This window comes from Topomyia yanbarensis, chromosome 2 (assembly GCF_030247195.1).
Source record: "Topomyia yanbarensis strain Yona2022 chromosome 2, ASM3024719v1, whole genome shotgun sequence".
In the NCBI taxonomy this organism is placed as follows: Eukaryota; Metazoa; Arthropoda; class Insecta; order Diptera; family Culicidae; genus Topomyia; species Topomyia yanbarensis.
Window position 1 is genome coordinate 298443033 of NC_080671.1, and position 18272 is coordinate 298461304.

The window sequence follows — 18272 nt, forward strand, 5'->3', positions numbered from 1 at the left end:
TTACATAAAAACTCATAAAAAAACTTTAGTATATTGTTATTTTCGCAGTATATTTCATTATTTATAATCATATTAGGAGAAATTGTATAAAATCAAATATTTTTTCTAAACGAAACTTATGCTGATGATTTGGTATCAAATATTGCGTTTTCCAAATTATTATCATCAGTCTCAGCTGTGTCCTCCTTATTCAACAACTGCAACAACATTACTTATTCTTGAAGGTGTTTGTGATGATTTTCAAAGTGGTTTTAAATGCATGTTATTCAATAAATAAGATGTAATCAACATCCGATTAATTATGTTGCGATTTGTATTCTCCCTTCTGTTTTTCCTCATAAAAATACTTCAGTACGACTTGATTGTTTTATTGCCTATTCACAGTGCTGAGAAAAAAAAACAAAAATTCAATACATCCCCTTCAAATTTCAGATTTGAGGAACTAAAGTTATGAGGACTATGAGCAAAAATCGACTGGATGGATCAATATCGAACGTCAAATACCCAATGCGCTTTCTAATTTGTTGTTTGTTTAATTTTAGAATATTTAAAATTTTCTAACAAATTGTTCAAAGCCTGTCCAGTATAAGCTTGGCGGTGCATTATTCCGTTTGCGAAAGGAAACTTGAATCTACGTTTCTAGTCAACAAAATAATAAATGTTACAAATTAAAAAGCAAACCATCCCTTCCGTTTCTGCAGTCGTACCCCTTTCTAGATGAAAGAAAAACCTACCACCTAGCGTAGGAATGTCTCATTACAGTGATCAGCTAAATGCAATCCAAACAGAATGGACCAAGATAAAACACAACTAAGCTAATTTTTTTTGCATCATCATAGACTTGATAATTATTCTCTCGACAACCCAAATTTGTGTTTTATTCCGTAGAAAAGATTTTTTTAAAGGATATATCTTACTCTAGTGAAACACAAGAATGCAACTAACTTTCTGGAACAACTATAATGGGATGTTCAAATTTAGCTCGCCTGTTCCTCGTAACATGAGTACGCGTATAAAAAGTTTCGGTTATTCTGCTGCAGCTCCAAGGGCCAAGCAGACTGGCTTTCAGGTAACAAGTGTAAGCTAGCATTGGCGGCAACACATCTCGGCTGAAATTGACACGCTTGTATCTATCTACCAGAAAGTTTTGTTCCTGTGAAACTTAAATGAAATAAACATTTACTGTATTCAGCGAAGACTATAAAAAGATTTTTATTCGCATGATTCAATGCTGTTAGCATGTTGTACGATGGCGTTTTTTTATTAATACTGCTATATATATATATATATATATATATATATATATATATATATATATATATATATATATATATATATATATATATATATATATATATATATATATATATATATATATATATATATATATATATATATATATATATATATATATATATATATATATATATATATATATATATATATATATATATATATATATATATATATATATATATATATATATATATATATATATACACACATATATATATGTGTGTGTGCGTGTATTTAAATTTCGATGCTTCCTATGCTATTAATGACAGGGTTAATCTAACTTTAATTCATTTTCGAATCATGTGAGTAATGCGAAGACATTCAGCTTATAATTTACAAAAAAAAGTTACAAAAAAGATAATTGAACTGTTTTATTGCTAAAGGTCAGTTAATTTCAATGTTATAGTTTTTTTTATTGATTATTATTGGAGTTTTTATTTTAATTTTTCCCAATCAAGTTAAGTAACATAACTTTACTAATGCCAGCTGAGTCAATATTGTCGGTGTGCACTCATATGCGCAACTTCATCCCTTTTTCCATTAAAATATGCTGTCATTTTTGAGTGATTACTCCTGAATATTATCGATGTCAGGACGACGAATATATTTCTATTCATGATTGTATATTTGTTTCGCCTCGACACTGTTGTACTATCTTATGACAAGTACCATTTAGCACTATTCGAGAAAAACAATTTTTAAATTTGAGAAAGAACATCCTGAAGACCAGAAACATCTCGAAGAACACAATGGATTTTTCTATCTTTGCTGTATATTTAGAGATTGTACTTAAAATGTAAAAAAGTCGCACAAAATATTCATGACGTGTTACAATTGAGCGACCGAAAATAAAAGTCGCAAGGACAGAACTTGCTTCCTAAACCCCGTTTCAACTATATTAGAATGTAAAAATTGAAAAAAACTTGAAGAGTAAAAATAGAACAGAGCTATAAGAATCGCTTAAAAAGTTCTCACTCGTAAAACTCGGCAAGAATGAACCTCCAGTATACAAAGCGGTTAAAAATAAATAAATCGTATGCAGGAGCATCCGTATATCGTGATGTTCAAGATTAAAAGTCGGCAGAAAAACTACTTTGAAAGAATAGGATATATGTCCGTTTTTTTTATTTTAATACATTTGAAGCGAATTCTACGAAGCATTTTATACTCTTGCGACTTTTATTTTCGGTTCCTTAATTGTGCCCAAAAGATTTCATATAAAAAATAATCATCAATGATTTGTGAGATTAGTCGTTTTAGATCACTATTTCTAATCTGTTTACTTTGCTATGCTGTGGCAGCAACATTAGCTTATGATGCTGGAACTCAAAATGTCCTCCTCTTTCCACACCAAGTAATACCTACCCATTTCTGTTGTTTAGAGCAGCGTTTGTCATCTTTTTTCGACGCATTGGATTAAACGGTAGGGCAATAATTGGGGCACTCAATTCGAATTTTTGTTGCGCTCAAACACGACCATTTCATCGTTTTCAGGATATTTGTGTTTTTCGATTCGTTCGTAAAAACGAAGCTTTGTTATCAACAAGTAATTTTATCAACTCAATGAATTTTCTATTTACTTTTACGGACTGCACTAATAGAAATTCTACTTGATGTCATGGGGCAATTTTTCTGGCCTAATACCACATATACTGTTGGCTAATAATAAATAGGTGTGTGATAGATTATATTGTTTTTCTCTCAATTACACATACAAAGTTGCAGCAGTCTCAATCACACCTACCGCACACACAAGCCTTGGTATCTGTTGTGTTGTTGTCGCTGATTATATTTGCACTTTTTATCAGGATGCAAAACAAGACTGCCGCAGGCTTTTTTGTGTGGTCAATATAATAGGTGTTCGAAATATATTAACGGAGCTGCTTTTCGTGGAATGACGCAGGTCCTATTTTTCGCAACACCACTATAATGGCAAGATTCGAATGCAAGGCTAAAGGATAGACATCCTAAAGGATGTCATGCAGTCCTATGCCAAAGATAACGTGCCGTTCACAGAAAAAAATATTTTGTAATTTTAAATTTATTTTCATGCACATATATGGCGCATGAATATAAATGTCAAATTAAGTTCCACCACAAATACACACGACTTGTCGTGCTTTTTTCAACGAATTTTATTATAATTTTACACGTGAATTGAAAATTACAGTTTCTTTAAACGGAAAACCAATGCCCTTCAATGTATTTTATTCGAATATTGCTGTAAAATGAATGACGTGTAATATTACACGAATGAAAGTGTAAAATTGTATGGTTTTTGATGATCCAATTTAGTGCATTGATTTTAACGTAATTTTCAATCAAACTTATGATTCAATCTTTGTATGTTTACATTCGTATTGATTTACATGTCGTTTAAATTTCATTATTTTTTGGTGTGTTATGGCGGTTTCAGCAAGATATTGATCGGAAACACACATAAAAGTATGCAAAGGAATGATTTAGGGATAATAAAGTGACTATAATTTTGGACCCTGCCAATCTCCTGTCATCAATCCCATAGAAAATCTACGTAATGTACTTACACATATTGCTTCCTTGTGTGGCTCCTGATTTGCTGCTAAACTAAGAAGAAACGCAAAGATCTATGTTCCATTTTGCCAGACAAATAAATGCCAGTCAGTCAAGAGATGTCTATTCGGCTGAAACTACCATTCTTTGCCTTTCACTGTCTAGGCAAGTTCATTGTTCCACGAACAGCAGATTCTCGTAAAATTAATAAAAATTAAGCTCATCCCTTAAGGTTAATCTAGCTTCCATATTGGAGTCGGTGTTTTCAAGAAAACCGTAGAAAACGAAATAAGAGAATAACTAGTACAAGTTCAAGTACAAATATTGATTCAACAACATTAATTAAATGTGGGCCTGCTGAGAAGCGTTGTTTCTGAGTCGTTGACCAGTTAATTACAATCCAATATATTACTGACACTTTTGAAGGGTTGGTACCGTAAACCGGGGTCACTTTGATCATCGGGGTGACTTTGATCACTCGAAACTTTTTTCGCAGATCGCTTATTAAACCAGAATAGTCTGCCGAATCATTTTAATTTGAAATGACTTTTACTATAAACTTATAAAATACTGATTTGTTATACTTTTTGAGTATATTGTTTGGTTTTTGGGTACAAAAACTACAAAAAACTGAAATTTGACTTTACCTTATTTTTACGAAGCTTCATAAAGTGTCTATTTTTTATAAAACAAATAAATCTCATATTTGAGCAAGAGTAATAAATTACAAGCGAGTTTTTATTTTCCTTTAGATTGGGATATGCTAAATTTAGTTTCAAGAGTTTGTTTCTTTTAACTACATTTTTGTGAAACTAGTTGGCAATTATTTCAAATTATTTTAAGCTAAAATTCGCAACATTTTTTATTGTTCAATATTCCAACGTGTTGAAATGGATGAAACTTTTTATACATTGATAAAACACTGAAAGAAAATAATTTTAGCAATTTTAAAGGTTTTCAGAATCTTTTATTCTCGTTGGACACAAATTATACGAATTTTTGTTAGTCGAATTTTGCAGTACATTGAAATACTTTGTATAATACCAATTAACATCTATTTAACAATGAGTGACTTTCCAGAATTAGTTTAAACAAACATTTGAATGAAACACATTGACATTAGTAACTTAATGTGGGTGAACATGCAGGTTATCAAAGTCACCCCGGAACACGAAAACGGACTTTAACATGAAAATTTTTTTTGAAAAAATAGCTGTGAGCGGACAATTTTAGGTAAAAATATCCAATCTTGTACTCCATACATCAGTACAAGGTTTATAAATATTAAATTTAAAAAAAAATGTGTTGCGTCTAAAAATATGTAATGATTACTTCGAAAAGTGATCAATGTCACCCCGGTTTACGGTACCTCAAGCTCAATCTTAGTTGAAATGCTCATAGGTTTCATACAAACAAGTTATTTAGAACAATTAATCTTTGGTATATTCGTCAAGGATCTATGCTATCAAGGTGAAAAAAGTGTACGCTGAACTGAGCGGAGAATCCATCTCCGAGAAGACTACAAATGTCACCGATAAAGTAAACATCCTAACAGTAGCTGGCGAGTGCTGATAAAATTCTGTTTTGATCGTCGAGCTGTCCCGTGATGGTCCATTTACGTTATGAGCAGATATCAGAAAAAAATTCCAATTGAAAGTTTATGTTGTGCTATTAATTTTGCGCTGAATTAAAAAAGATTATGAAATAGAGAATTTCAGAAACTGTATTAATTGCTCTGTTGCATCAAATGACGTTTCGACTAGGCAAAAGACCCATGAGCTACCTAATCTAACACTTAGAGCCATGCCATCGCTTTGGAAAAAAAACTTCAGCATCGGAATATAGAAACTACAGTTCCTATTACCGACCATTTTTGGCGTGAATCTGTAGCTCGGTACCACCCTCAGTGCCGACAGTACTGCAAAAATATGATTTTGGTAAACAAGCAGTGTTTCAAAATTGTGAAGACATTACTTTGTAGTAATTCAAAATTCAGTAACGTGGCATCTAACTCAGTTAGCCCCAAAAAAGAATTTATCGTAAGACAGCACTGCAGGGAGCATGCTGTGATAATTATAGGCAGTATAAAGCTAATGCAAATGGTCGAAAGCTTTGCTAGGCAATATAACATATTACAACATTTTTTTGCAGAAAACACAAATGAAAAATTGTTTACACCGCTGCATTTCATGTTCATAAAGATCTCATTTATCCCATGCTCTCTTTATCAATACGAATCACTACTACCAATGCCGAGTTTTGCTGTTGCGGATGCATTATTACGTCCTAGGCCTACTTTCAGCCAAACTAAAAAAAACTGTATTGTACTTTCAATTTCTTGGGAATTCGCCATTCGAACGTTTACTATCAACTGCTCTGTTCTTCATTCGCAAGAACAACTGATAATCGCAAAAGGTTATCTTGTTAGAGTAATATTTATTTCCCTTGCTTCACGGGAAGTTTGTGTTTTCATTCGCATTATGCTCTCCCGTTGAGGTTTTGTTATTGTTTGTGAATCTCCGGATCACATAAGCATCAACCGACAGAAGAAAAATGCGAGACAATAATTAAATTTCAAGTACGGTACCTTAAAAGCTTTTTACGATGAAGAGCCAAGCATGATGTATCGCGAAATGTTTCTAGATTCACCATCTTTGGGCGAAAATTCAATTGTTTTAGCTTTTGGGTTGTCAACTAGTTTTTTTCCGCCATCTACGTAATGTTTCGAACTTACATTATGATCGTAACAAATTGGCAAATCAGGTCTATCATTAGATACTACTTTCACCACCATAGTCGTAGAGAAATCTCTTTAACGCCTTACACTTCCCATCCCTTTTAGAGATTTACCAACCCACCCGGCAAATGACATCACAAGAAGCAAAATGCCGCCTATTTAGCGGACTTGCCGACGCGTTTCAAAGAAGGGGGATGTTGCTGCTCCAAAAGGAAAATAATGTAATGACATTAAAAAGTTAATGGTTTTATATGATATTAATTGACTTAGAATGCGCGTTTCAGGGAAAATAGTTGAGTAATGAAGAAAAATGTGAGATTAAGCTCCCTAGAACTCTAGCAGTATAATCGGAGACAATGTTGGCGGTCAACGGCTTGCAGTTTTTTATGATCTCCTCAGTACGGTCGGTAGTCGACAATTTATTTGCTTCCTCTGCTCGGACATTAGATTAATCTATGCATAAAAAATGTTACTTGCTACCGCTACGAGCGGAAATCGACTATATACAGGCGGAAAGGGTCGACGGACAAAGGATCCTATTAATGCGCGAAATGACTTGAATGTAATGATGGGTGGAAATATGTCCCTTTGTCGGCACGCCTATCAGCGCTTACGATGGCAGCTCTTTATTGATCTCAAACCGATGCGATACTTTTTTTCAAACACTTGAGATGCACGGAAGCGCGATGCGTCCAGAATTAAATGAATAGAATCAATTTTCAATTGGTGTGCACAAGAAAGAAAGTGTGTTGTTCTAACTATTGCCGCGGTTGTGTCAGATGCGTTCATATGAATACGGTTAAAACAGTCGTTGACAGGCTGCTGCTACCGATCAGATACGTTCGTCGCCAGCATCGAATCTCATTGAAATAGATTAACAATAATATCGTGGTTGTGCAGAGGCTAGAAATACTGCAATATGTTTCAATTAGTCGAAAACAGTGGAAGCATTGTGACCTTTTACATCTCAATTCTATTTTAATGAGTTCAAAAACTTATACAAGCTTCGAAGTTCATATTTAGTAACGGTGAGCCGGTTTGTGATGTAATCATAACAGCAATAAAACCAAACTGAACAAAAGCTTTATACTATATAGTGCAATATTGGATTATCTAATAAACATAAAACATTCAATCTGCTAGCTCTGCTCAACTATTCTGGCCGCATAAGTCAATCATCGTATGTCAAGAAGAATTTTCAGTACCAACCAGTGATGCGAATTTTCTTTTTTGAAATGCCAACTTTCAGTTCAATTTACCGCAACCAAGATTCAAATTCAAAACCTTCCTCAATCATTAATTTTCACGTTGGCAGGATTTTATTTACTTGTGGCATTTCTGTTTTTGGTAGATACTACATGGGTGTATAGTACCAATTTCATCTCCACGCGAACGTTTCCTTCGCTACAATGGATCTGGGTAGCATTACGGAAGAAAAATTGTTTTTTTGCAATGCTAAATTCCGCCTCCATGTTTGAAACTTCTCAAACTTAATGTGGATTTGCTAACAAATTTACAATGAATTTAAAGTTTAATAATGATTTTAAATAATCATTTAAATTTATCAAATTGAAGAGTTACTGTAATTTTGTTATTCATCGATTTGATCGAATTGTTGGTTTCGGCGGAGGAATTTCAATAGCGGTTAATCGCTGAATCAATCATTGTGTTTTACCCTCTTTTGACATCAAGGTGATCGAGAGTTCGGGTATTAAAATTGAAAACGATCTTGGTATTATTTTTATTACTGCAGCGTATTTGCCTTTTTAAAGCAATGGCGAGCAATTAAGCTGTTATGCTACCAGGAAGAAAACGTTTCAAGATTTGCATGTACCGGCAAACATAGAAACATTAGAAATTATGACGATCATTTTTGTAAGCAATTTCCGACAAAAATCGTTGCAATCATCAATTGCAACGATCAGCTCTTTTTATAATTCATAAGCTAGATTCTAAAATTTTTTAGCTTCTTATTTACACGACCAGTAGGCTAAAAACCTCCTCTCACAACATTTTTTTTAAACATCAGTAATTTTTGATTTAGGTAAGATTTGCTCACAAAAATAAGTAAGGCTAATAACTGTGACTACTTCCTTTCATTTCACTATTCCAACAGTTGTAAGTGCTGTCCGTAGAACTGAAATTATTGCATTTAGTACGAATGGTTTCTTTTGAAGCAGTGCTGATAGTTTAGGTTAACGGTGACAAATGATATTTTATATATCTTCGTTATCTTGGTTAAACCTGTCAATTTCCGAATGATTTTGACTACCTTTTCCAAGCAATTCTAGGAGATTTATATTGAACATTGCACAGCTTCTAGCATTGCGAGAAAAACACTCATCTTGATCAAAATAAGTTTTTCGTGTTCCTTGAACTAACAGTTTTACTGTATCGATTTTGTTGGTTATTTTCGGCAAATTTGAGACTAAGAGAAACGAAAGCAATGAAATTGAAAGACGGATAGGTATTCTAGAGCGAATCAGTTATAAACTTAGAACGGAAAACTAGAACTAAAATATAGTCTTTAATTTGTATCCATTTTATTAAATTTTGCATCATTTTGATAATGGTGTTAGTGGTATGATAGTGGTACCAGTTTAAATGAAAAATTGCTATGTGGCCGAACTTTTTAAGCCGTAACTCCAGAACCTGAATACCGATCGAACTGAAATCGATAGCAGCCAATGAGAAGGTTGTACCTTTCATTCAAGAGTAAGTTTGTGCAAATCGATCCTGCCATCTCTCAGAAACATACACACACAAACAGTTTCCGATCTTGTCGAACTGAGTCGAATGGTATATAAGCTTCGACTCTTCGGGCCTCGGCGATTGCAAAACCTTTCTATATGAGAAAGGCCAATTGGTCAAATTGAAATCTTAAAAATTGCCCCGTGTTACCGAGAGTGGAGCGAGTAAAGTGATTTTTACGTATAACCAAATACATCGCGTGGTTTCTACATGCACCCTAAAACGATACCACATTTAAATAGTACGTAAACAGAAACAAACAAAATAGGGCAAAAATCGAAATATATTCCTATCGATGTTCTCAAGACAGAAATTGCTCAAAATTGTTCTGCCATCGCGTACTGTCGGTAGCTGGCTGGTAGCCCGTCTTCCCGGAACGGAAGGCCTTATACGCGGTGGCCTTCTCTGCGTACACGTCTGAGCACTCTTTACCCCACCATGGGTTGGGAGGACGCCCGCGAGAATTCGCTTCTGGTACGCGTATAGTCTGATGTTGAATCGCGGTATCGACAATCAAGCAAGTCAGCAACCCGTGAGGATTAGAGACTACCTTCCACATGCAATCTAACCACAGCGATGTCGAGCAGAGGGACAGGTCTAAGGCGCTCCGACGCGTTGGAGGGGCTGGAATCCGTTTCGTTTCACCCTAGTCAAAATGTTCATATTGGAGTTGTCGCAAAGCTTATGGATTGAGGTAGATCGATTATCGTAATGCAGGCAACCCCATGCCGTACCGTGGGAGTTGAAGTCACCTAACATTAGCCTCGGTAAGGGGAGGAGTTCCACAATATCGCAAAGCCTTTGGTGGCTAACTGAGGCTTTAGGGGGATGTAGGTAGAAGCAATGCAAAGGTCTTTGACTTTGATTCTGGTTTGGTAAGCGACAATTTCAATGCCTTGTGTCGAGGAGAGGTCGATTCGATTGAAGGAATAGAACTTGTTGATCCCCAGAAGTACTCCTCCGTAAGAGTCTTCTCGATCCAAACGAATAATATTAAAATCGTGGAAGTGTAGGTCTATTTCTGAAGCAAGTAATTTAGATATTGCAGAAGCACGGGTGGAATGATCTTGACCTAATATTGTATATTACGGTATATTTCCTGAGTGTTGTTATATGAGCGTGAGTACCTCGCTTTGCCTTACCCACTTTAATTTATATTATTCACTCGCTCATTTGAAAGTTTATATTCAACTTTGTCATGAATACACAGATACCAAATTCGTTACTGATACTTTTTGCATGTATCAGGCAACTAGCAGTTGGGAAGTTGGATTCTGAGATGATTATGACTTTCATTGGTTTCGATAAAAATGACCTAAAAAAATCATTTTGGAAAAGGAAAAGTTTTCTTCAAATAACTTTTTTTTCCTTAAATTTTTTTTTCAGTGTATAGTTAGTTTCAATATTTTTATTTAATAATTTTACTAATTTTGTAAAAATCACTCCTACAATATTTGTTTGTGGGATTTGTCATTTTTAGACTACAGACATTTGAAAAAATTGGCTTTTTATGACAAAGTGCTCATGTACAGAAAATTTCATTCAAATCTGAGAGGGTGCTGCCAACATTTGTTCGAGTTGGCGCAAAATTTCTCTTCTAGTAAGCATTTAATGATCATATATACCGAATATGCCCAATGCATAAAATTTACAGCTGAAGAAAAGAGAGGCAGATAAAAAAGTATGCAATCGATGCATAAATAAAACAAAGGCTCTTTCGACAAACATATCGTTTTATTCGTCGCCTTATGGATAAGTTTCGCACCGAATACACTCCAATCGACTCATGCTGAAAATGTGTGTTCAGAAACCACTGTCGCTGAACCTCTCAAAACCTCTACCACATGAGATATTTTGAGAAAGCAGGGCATTGGGGAAACTAAATGGGAATCCACTTTTTACCGCAAAATTGTGTTCACCAACGAAACCTATTTCTGGTTTAATGGTTGTGTTAATTAACAAAATTGTCGTTTCTGTTCCGAGAACATGCTTCTATAGGTTGTTGAGACCATCTCCATATATTCCCCACAGTACGAAAGTACACTAAGTCTGTCTGTCAACTGTCAACGGACTATGCTACCGCACCATTTACTTATTGGTCTTCAGTGATATATTCTCCGAGTCTCAGCAAGATAAACGTCACTTTTACTGAGATCCCGGCAAATAATTGGTTTGTTGAAAGCTCGGCTGTGTAAATCTTTTCGTCGAGATACGGCCAGAATTATGTGAAAAAGCTGCCAAAAATTGGACCGACCGTAAAGCTTTCGTACAACGAATTCCCGAAGTCATATTTAAAATAAATGCCATTAATCAATTTTTTTGAATAATGTCAAAATTTGTATAAATGGATGCGTTTAATTAAAAAAAGAAGCTGTGTGCTGTGAAACACACCTTGTGCATCTTCGTATTTTTGTCCTGTTCGTAACGAAAATCGTGGGTGTAGTCCACAATTGCAATTCGGGAGTTTTCTAAAATTATATAGAAAAATTAAATAAAGTTTTGTTAGGGATTGGCCAAATATAACTTCCAAATATAGCTGCCCAAATTTTCATCACGTATATCTCATCCTTCGTAGTGGATCAAATATTCGGAACATCGTTGGACAATTCTATGTAATCTCCGAGCAAGTCTTTTCGCTACTCGGTTATACTGTATCATCCGATTTGGTTTCTTACTGGCACGAAAAGACCGATAACATGGTGGCATGGTTCGGAAATCTTGAATTTGCCGTAATTGATCTCACTATTTGTCATTAGTAGGTGCTACGGCTCCACACTAGAGTGGGACATGGTTATATGAAAAAAATAAAATTTGGCTCCGAGTAACTTTTTGGGTCCCATTTAGCTCCCAGAACAACTCTGCAAATTTTTAGCTCGATCGGTGAAACTATATTTTTGCGCCCACGGTTTTAAGTTTACATGGGATTTCGTATGGGAAAATTGTCTTTTGCAAATTAATTCTTCCAAGAGTCGCCCGTTATCTCCTAAAAATAAACAAATATCTGATTTTTATAGGAAATTTATCAAGGAAACAAAGTCTAGAAGACTGCAAAACGATCTGATGCTTGTGGAAAAAGTTATTAAGCAAAAACTGATTGAAGATGGATGAAAATTTCAGTTTTCATAGCATCACTGCTTCTGACGGTCTAATTATATACAAAATTTTTAACTTTCTCTTATTATGTAAAAAAGAAGCCTCAATTTATCCCTCAAAACCTTGCGAAGTGACCAAATAGTATAGATAAACGATTTAGATACGTTAAGAGAGGATTAAAACAAAATTGCGTACAATTGGACAACCAACAGCAGTGGTGCTAGAAAAAATGAATATTTTATCAATCGTCAGAGCATCAATCGGTTTCTGCTTAATAACTTTTTTCTCAAGCATCAGATCGTTTCGTGGTTTTCGAGACTTTGTTTCTTTGTAAAATGTCCTATACAAACCACATAACGATTTATTTTTAGGAAGTAATGGGCGGCTACTGGAGGAATTATTTTGTAAAAGTTAACTTTCCCATACAAAATCCCATGTAAACTTTAAACAGTGGGCGCAAAAATATAGTTTCACCGATCGAGCTGAGAATTTGCACAGTTGTTCTAGGACCCAAATAATACCTAAAAAGTTGCTCGGAGCTGGAATCTATTTTTTGTCCCACCCTACTCCACACACTCTTTTAAATACCAATGATATATAAATGTTCGTTCACAGGAACAATAGTTTACCTAAGCCAAAAGCTCGCAGATATTGGTTTATTCATTAGTTTGAAACTGTTACCTTAAGTTGTGGACAATTCCGCAATTCTATCAAGTAATAATTACAAAGTGCACTCTTCGAAAATAGTGGATATGTTGTTTCACTGGTGTCAAGACCGAATTTCTTACCACACTTGTTCTCTGATATCCCAGTGACGCTTGCAACATAGTTAAGTGACAAAATAATGTAGATTGTGTTGTCCTAAAATGTCTATTCTTTCACGTCACTCTGCATAGGAGTCTCTTTCAATGATAATTTTAAAAACTGTATCTTAATGGCTAGTACAACGCTGCGTGATAAAAGACTCCAACACCAACAAGTTTGTCTTACAACATTAAAATCGTAATATGATTAATCTCAGTATGAAAAACCGTGAAAAGATTTAGGCATTTAGAAACTATTAATATCAATAAAGTGTAATAAAATACGCCACATACGGAAACTGCTTCGTCTCCTGCTCCGTGATTGTGCCATCCGTACTGTTTCGTGATGATAATCGAAACCACACGTGTGTGTCAAAAAATAGTTATTGTATTGTGAAAATGTTAACACCTGTTGCAGTTATGACGAGAACGAGGTTCAGTGCTTAAAAGTTACAGATTTATAGTGATCAACAACACACGCTCTGATGGTGATAAAAGCGACGAGAAAAAAGGGTTTTCCGTTTTCCGGCTGAAGACAAAAACATCCGTGGTCCGGGTTCGAAAATTGATCCAGTGATTAGTGCTAACTGGAGAACGCAGGAAGTAGGTTCGACCTATCTAAAATGGGTCCACCTAGGCTTTGGAAAGTGCTGATCTGCCTATCCGTGTTCCGTGTTATCCACGCTCGAGGTAATTAAAAACGTTTGTATGTATTATAACGATACGTAAGCTTTGACTTGGGGTACCAACTACAATGTAGAAGAAAATAATTTCCAAAAAAAATACAAATCATGCTCATACCCCTGTCGGCATATGTCCGATACGCTAGAGAGGTCGAAATCAATTTATTTTCACTAATCCTGTACGACAACCCGACACGCTCGTGTGCGTTCCGATGTCATTTTTACGCGCAATTCTTCGTGGACTGCCTACCCATTCAGTAATCGTTAGTAAAATGTGTGAGAGTTGAAACAAACGAAAAATCTACCAGATTCGTATGCAGTTCATATTGTAACAAGCTCCTGTAGCCCTCTGTTGCATATTTCAAAGTCACGATAAAAAGCAAAAAAAGACAACTACATTCATCTAACAGTTATATGTACCTTTCTTACGCAAACACTTTTGTAATTGGTATTTGCAATACTGGCTTTGGACCCGCACAATGAAAATACGGCTAAATTACAATCAATAGTTTTCCATTTCTACCAGTAGTGCATGCTACAATTACGTAAATTGAATTAAGGGTGATATATACAATAGGGTGGCACGAGGATGTCTAGTCTAGTCTAATCTACACATACACAGCCAATACATGTAGGGATCCTGGAAAATTGCAGACGTTCGCCCACAATTTTTCTTGTCATTATTAATGTTTGTGGCACATATTGAATATGACACAAGCATTAAAGCTACCAGGTCAACTGTGCAGCGTACAAAATAAAGATGATTCAAAATTATACGGCAATCACATTATTCATTTAATGAATAATTTAATTAACGGATTATTTTGAACCTTGAATAAGGAAGAAACGTGGATAACCGTACACAACCGTTTCAATTTGATGGGGGTTTGATAAATCGGTGGGAGTGACTTTGCTAAGAGGGTTAACGTCACTCCTTTGGTCTTCCTTCCTGGGATGGGACAGAGGTATTTAGACCTATCCTGGCTAATGCGCCTAGGTTATAGCGCCTTTACTCGCTCTCTGAAATGAAACATAAAACATAAAGAGTCTAACGCAATTAGATACATCGTCAAGCGACAAGCAATACAGGATCGTGAAAAAAGAAACCTCGATATCCTTTATTGATAGTGCTTTACACTGAAGCAAAACTGCCAAGATACAAATACAAAACAGCTTTCATGTCAGCCAATGAACCCGAATAAGGACACCAAATCTTCCCCAAAAAACTAGACACCGCAATCCCCTGTATCCCCCCACTTGAGCACAGGACTTGTTGACAGCATTGAAACAAGGAAAATTCCTTCGAAACCCTCTCGAATGAGACATTGATATTTCTCGCGCTGGACCGGAATGCCACAGACAGACAAATGGCATACGGAGGACTCAGCTTCAATCTCGAACAGCTAATCTAATAATGCAGATCACGCTACGTTAATGACGGTATCTACGCTATAAATATAAATAAATAAAAAAACAGCCCAATGAATAAATATTATTGATATGCAAACTAGCAGATTGGGTCAAAATAATCAGAACGAGCTCACCGGATATAAATGCGACATCAAACTCTTCCGGGGTAACACTAGCAAAAAATCTACTGGAGCAGAATGAAACTGACATTCACACATGGATAGATATTTAGTTCCTGGCAGCGATGATCAGGACGTACGAGAAGTGTCACCTCTGCTGCCGATGGTCGTTACGGGGCGGACTCATACTGACATCAACATCTTTGTTGATCGGATTTGACATTCGACTCCACCATTGTAGGAATATAGAAACCGGAAACCACAAAACAAGTTTGTTCCTCTGCATGGGAATTTACAACATCCAGGTCCTACATTTTGTCCGCCAACTTTAACATATTTTGCGGATTCGGTACTACAGCACTTTCTGCGCGCCTGACCCGAATTTTAATTTATTCTCACATTAAAACCGCAGGAAAATTAATCAAATTCACTCATACTTTAGAAACATTAACATTTTGATTCACTATTTTTTAAATTTTTCACAAAATGTCAGTAGGGTGTGTACACGAGGATGTATTAAAAAATTGAATACCGCAGAACCAAGTTAGAAAAATTTGTAATTCTTCAACGAACTCCTACGCTAAAACCGAATCATATCTGTTGGAGCATGTTTTAGCACAATTGATTCTAAGTTTGTATGGAGTTTACTATGAGAAAAAAACACATTTTCATTAAATTCATAAATATGCCGCCTGGTGCCTATGAAAAATATATTTTATGCTACATTCCATAGATTCAGACAAGTAGAACAACTTCTTCTAAAGATAGTTCACAGCTATCACAACTGGTTCATGAGTTATTGCAAAATTAAGCTTTTGTTGTCCTGAGAGTTATGAAAATAGTGCTGTCTCTGGCTCCCCGGCGAGCTGAACCTTCAATGAAGCTCAACTGATGTTCACCACATCCCCGTGGAGCTGGAACTGGAACTGCTATAGAGTGCCCTGTAAACTAAAGGTAGGATAATTAAGAAAGTCGGGCAATATCTGTCACTATACGCCAGCAAGAGTGTCTCCGGCCAAGAAGCACGATTTGATTTTAACCAAAACTTTTGAACGAATCATCCAGCGATTAAGATTGGAGTAGCATCGTGAATATAACGTGAACTTATTACTTTATTTGAAACTAACAATTCTACATAATAACGTTCCCGCTTTACAGGAACCAAAAAAAAAATAAAGATATTAAAAAAATATGAACCGAACTCATGTCCTTCAGATTGTCTATTTATGACACTCGCATCTGAACTATAAAACCGCCTATGTTGATAGCTGCCTAGTTCGGTTTATGACTAGCATATCACGGTTAAATTGATTGAAGTATCAGCCAAAGTATCCAGATAAATTCAATTTTCACCAACGATATAGACTTTTAAGCATTGTATAAAGAATAACTTTTGAACCAGAAATCGTAGCCTATTACACTCTTCGGGGAAGTTGTACACGGTACTCGTATCTACCGAAATTAGCATCGCATAAATTTTTAGAATACATAGGAACGTGCCCACGAAATATTAAATAATGTGGATCGTTTATCCATGTTAAATCACATACAAACTTTAAACCATTTGTGCGAAAATATAGTGCAACCTATCAAATCAACATTTTGCATGGTTGAATGAGGTCGTATAACGAGTAGTTTTAGATCGGTTCTGCTGAATTCTAAATTTTGTGCCACCCTAATATACAGATTTATTCGCACATTTTCTTCAAGTATTTAAATTTTTCGTGATCGAGATTCTTTCGAAATCTTATCTTCTTCCTGATTATGTAATGATATATGGTGTAAGTCATCGCCTAAAAAAGTTACACTGCTGTTACTGAACAAAGTTGTTTCAAATTGTTGTAACGTCACGAATTGAGGTGTCTTTAACTTCACGAATAAGTGTTTTGAAATTACAGAAGTTTCATCGTTTAACTTCCATGCCTTATTTAACAAACACATTACGAGAAACCTGAAAAGTACATTATATGACAATCTTTAAGATTTTGGTCATGACCCATGATGTAGGTCTCATAACGCTGTCGTTTTATTTTCGGGCCCCAACCAAGAAGAACTCCCAGTACCAGAATCTCATAATTGAGCGATATGTCTGTCAAAACAGATGGTCGAAACCCCAGAAAGGGATTGTAATGCTTGTTTGTTCGAGAATATTCTACAATAGTGTTAAGTCAGACCGGATTAAGTCGCAAATACTTTAAAAATGTTAGCACTAGAGAAAGAATTTCTTCAGCTACACCTGACAGTTGCCAGATTTGAAATGTGTTGTAATAAGCATGAATTATGGCAAAAATTTATTTTGAATTATAACGTCAAGGATGCTGCGTTCCAATCTTTAAATTCGTTGTTTCTCGAAATCAATAGCATGTCACTTAGGTTTGACTTAACACCGGCCTTCTTTGGTTCTTGAGAATTGAAACGGGTTTCTATACCATTCTATTATAGGAAAGGTAAAACAATGCAAATTCCGCTTGATACCGCGATACTTCCAAATTGGTTGCATGCTGGGGAAGCTGGGGTGTGTTAGGCAAGTTCAAAGACATTTATTTTTATAAAAGTGCAAATACTAAATTGTATGCCACCTTCTTCTAATATAATAATGGGGGGAAGCTACCCAATTCGGACTGCTGGCGAATTCGGACCCCTAACTGTTTCTCAGCTATGGTAATTTTGTGAAAAGCGTATAAATCATTTTCATGGCTGTCATGTAGCTCTGTTTTATCTCACAAAATTTTACGGTTTTCTTGTGCGTGCGCTAGGGGCGAATGTTGTTTCGGAGCACTTTTTTTGAAAAATGAGTGAGCTAAAAAACAAGATTTTTGTCGGCAACAACAATATAATAAGTCAAACG

General features: G+C 35.4%; 1 protein-coding gene across 2 annotated transcripts in view; it reads left to right on the forward strand.

The window, feature by feature from the left end:
• LOC131683324 (basement membrane-specific heparan sulfate proteoglycan core protein) overlaps nucleotides 1–18272 on the forward strand; it is a 672949-nt gene that overhangs the window by 380390 nt on the left and 274287 nt on the right. The window lies entirely within an intron of this gene.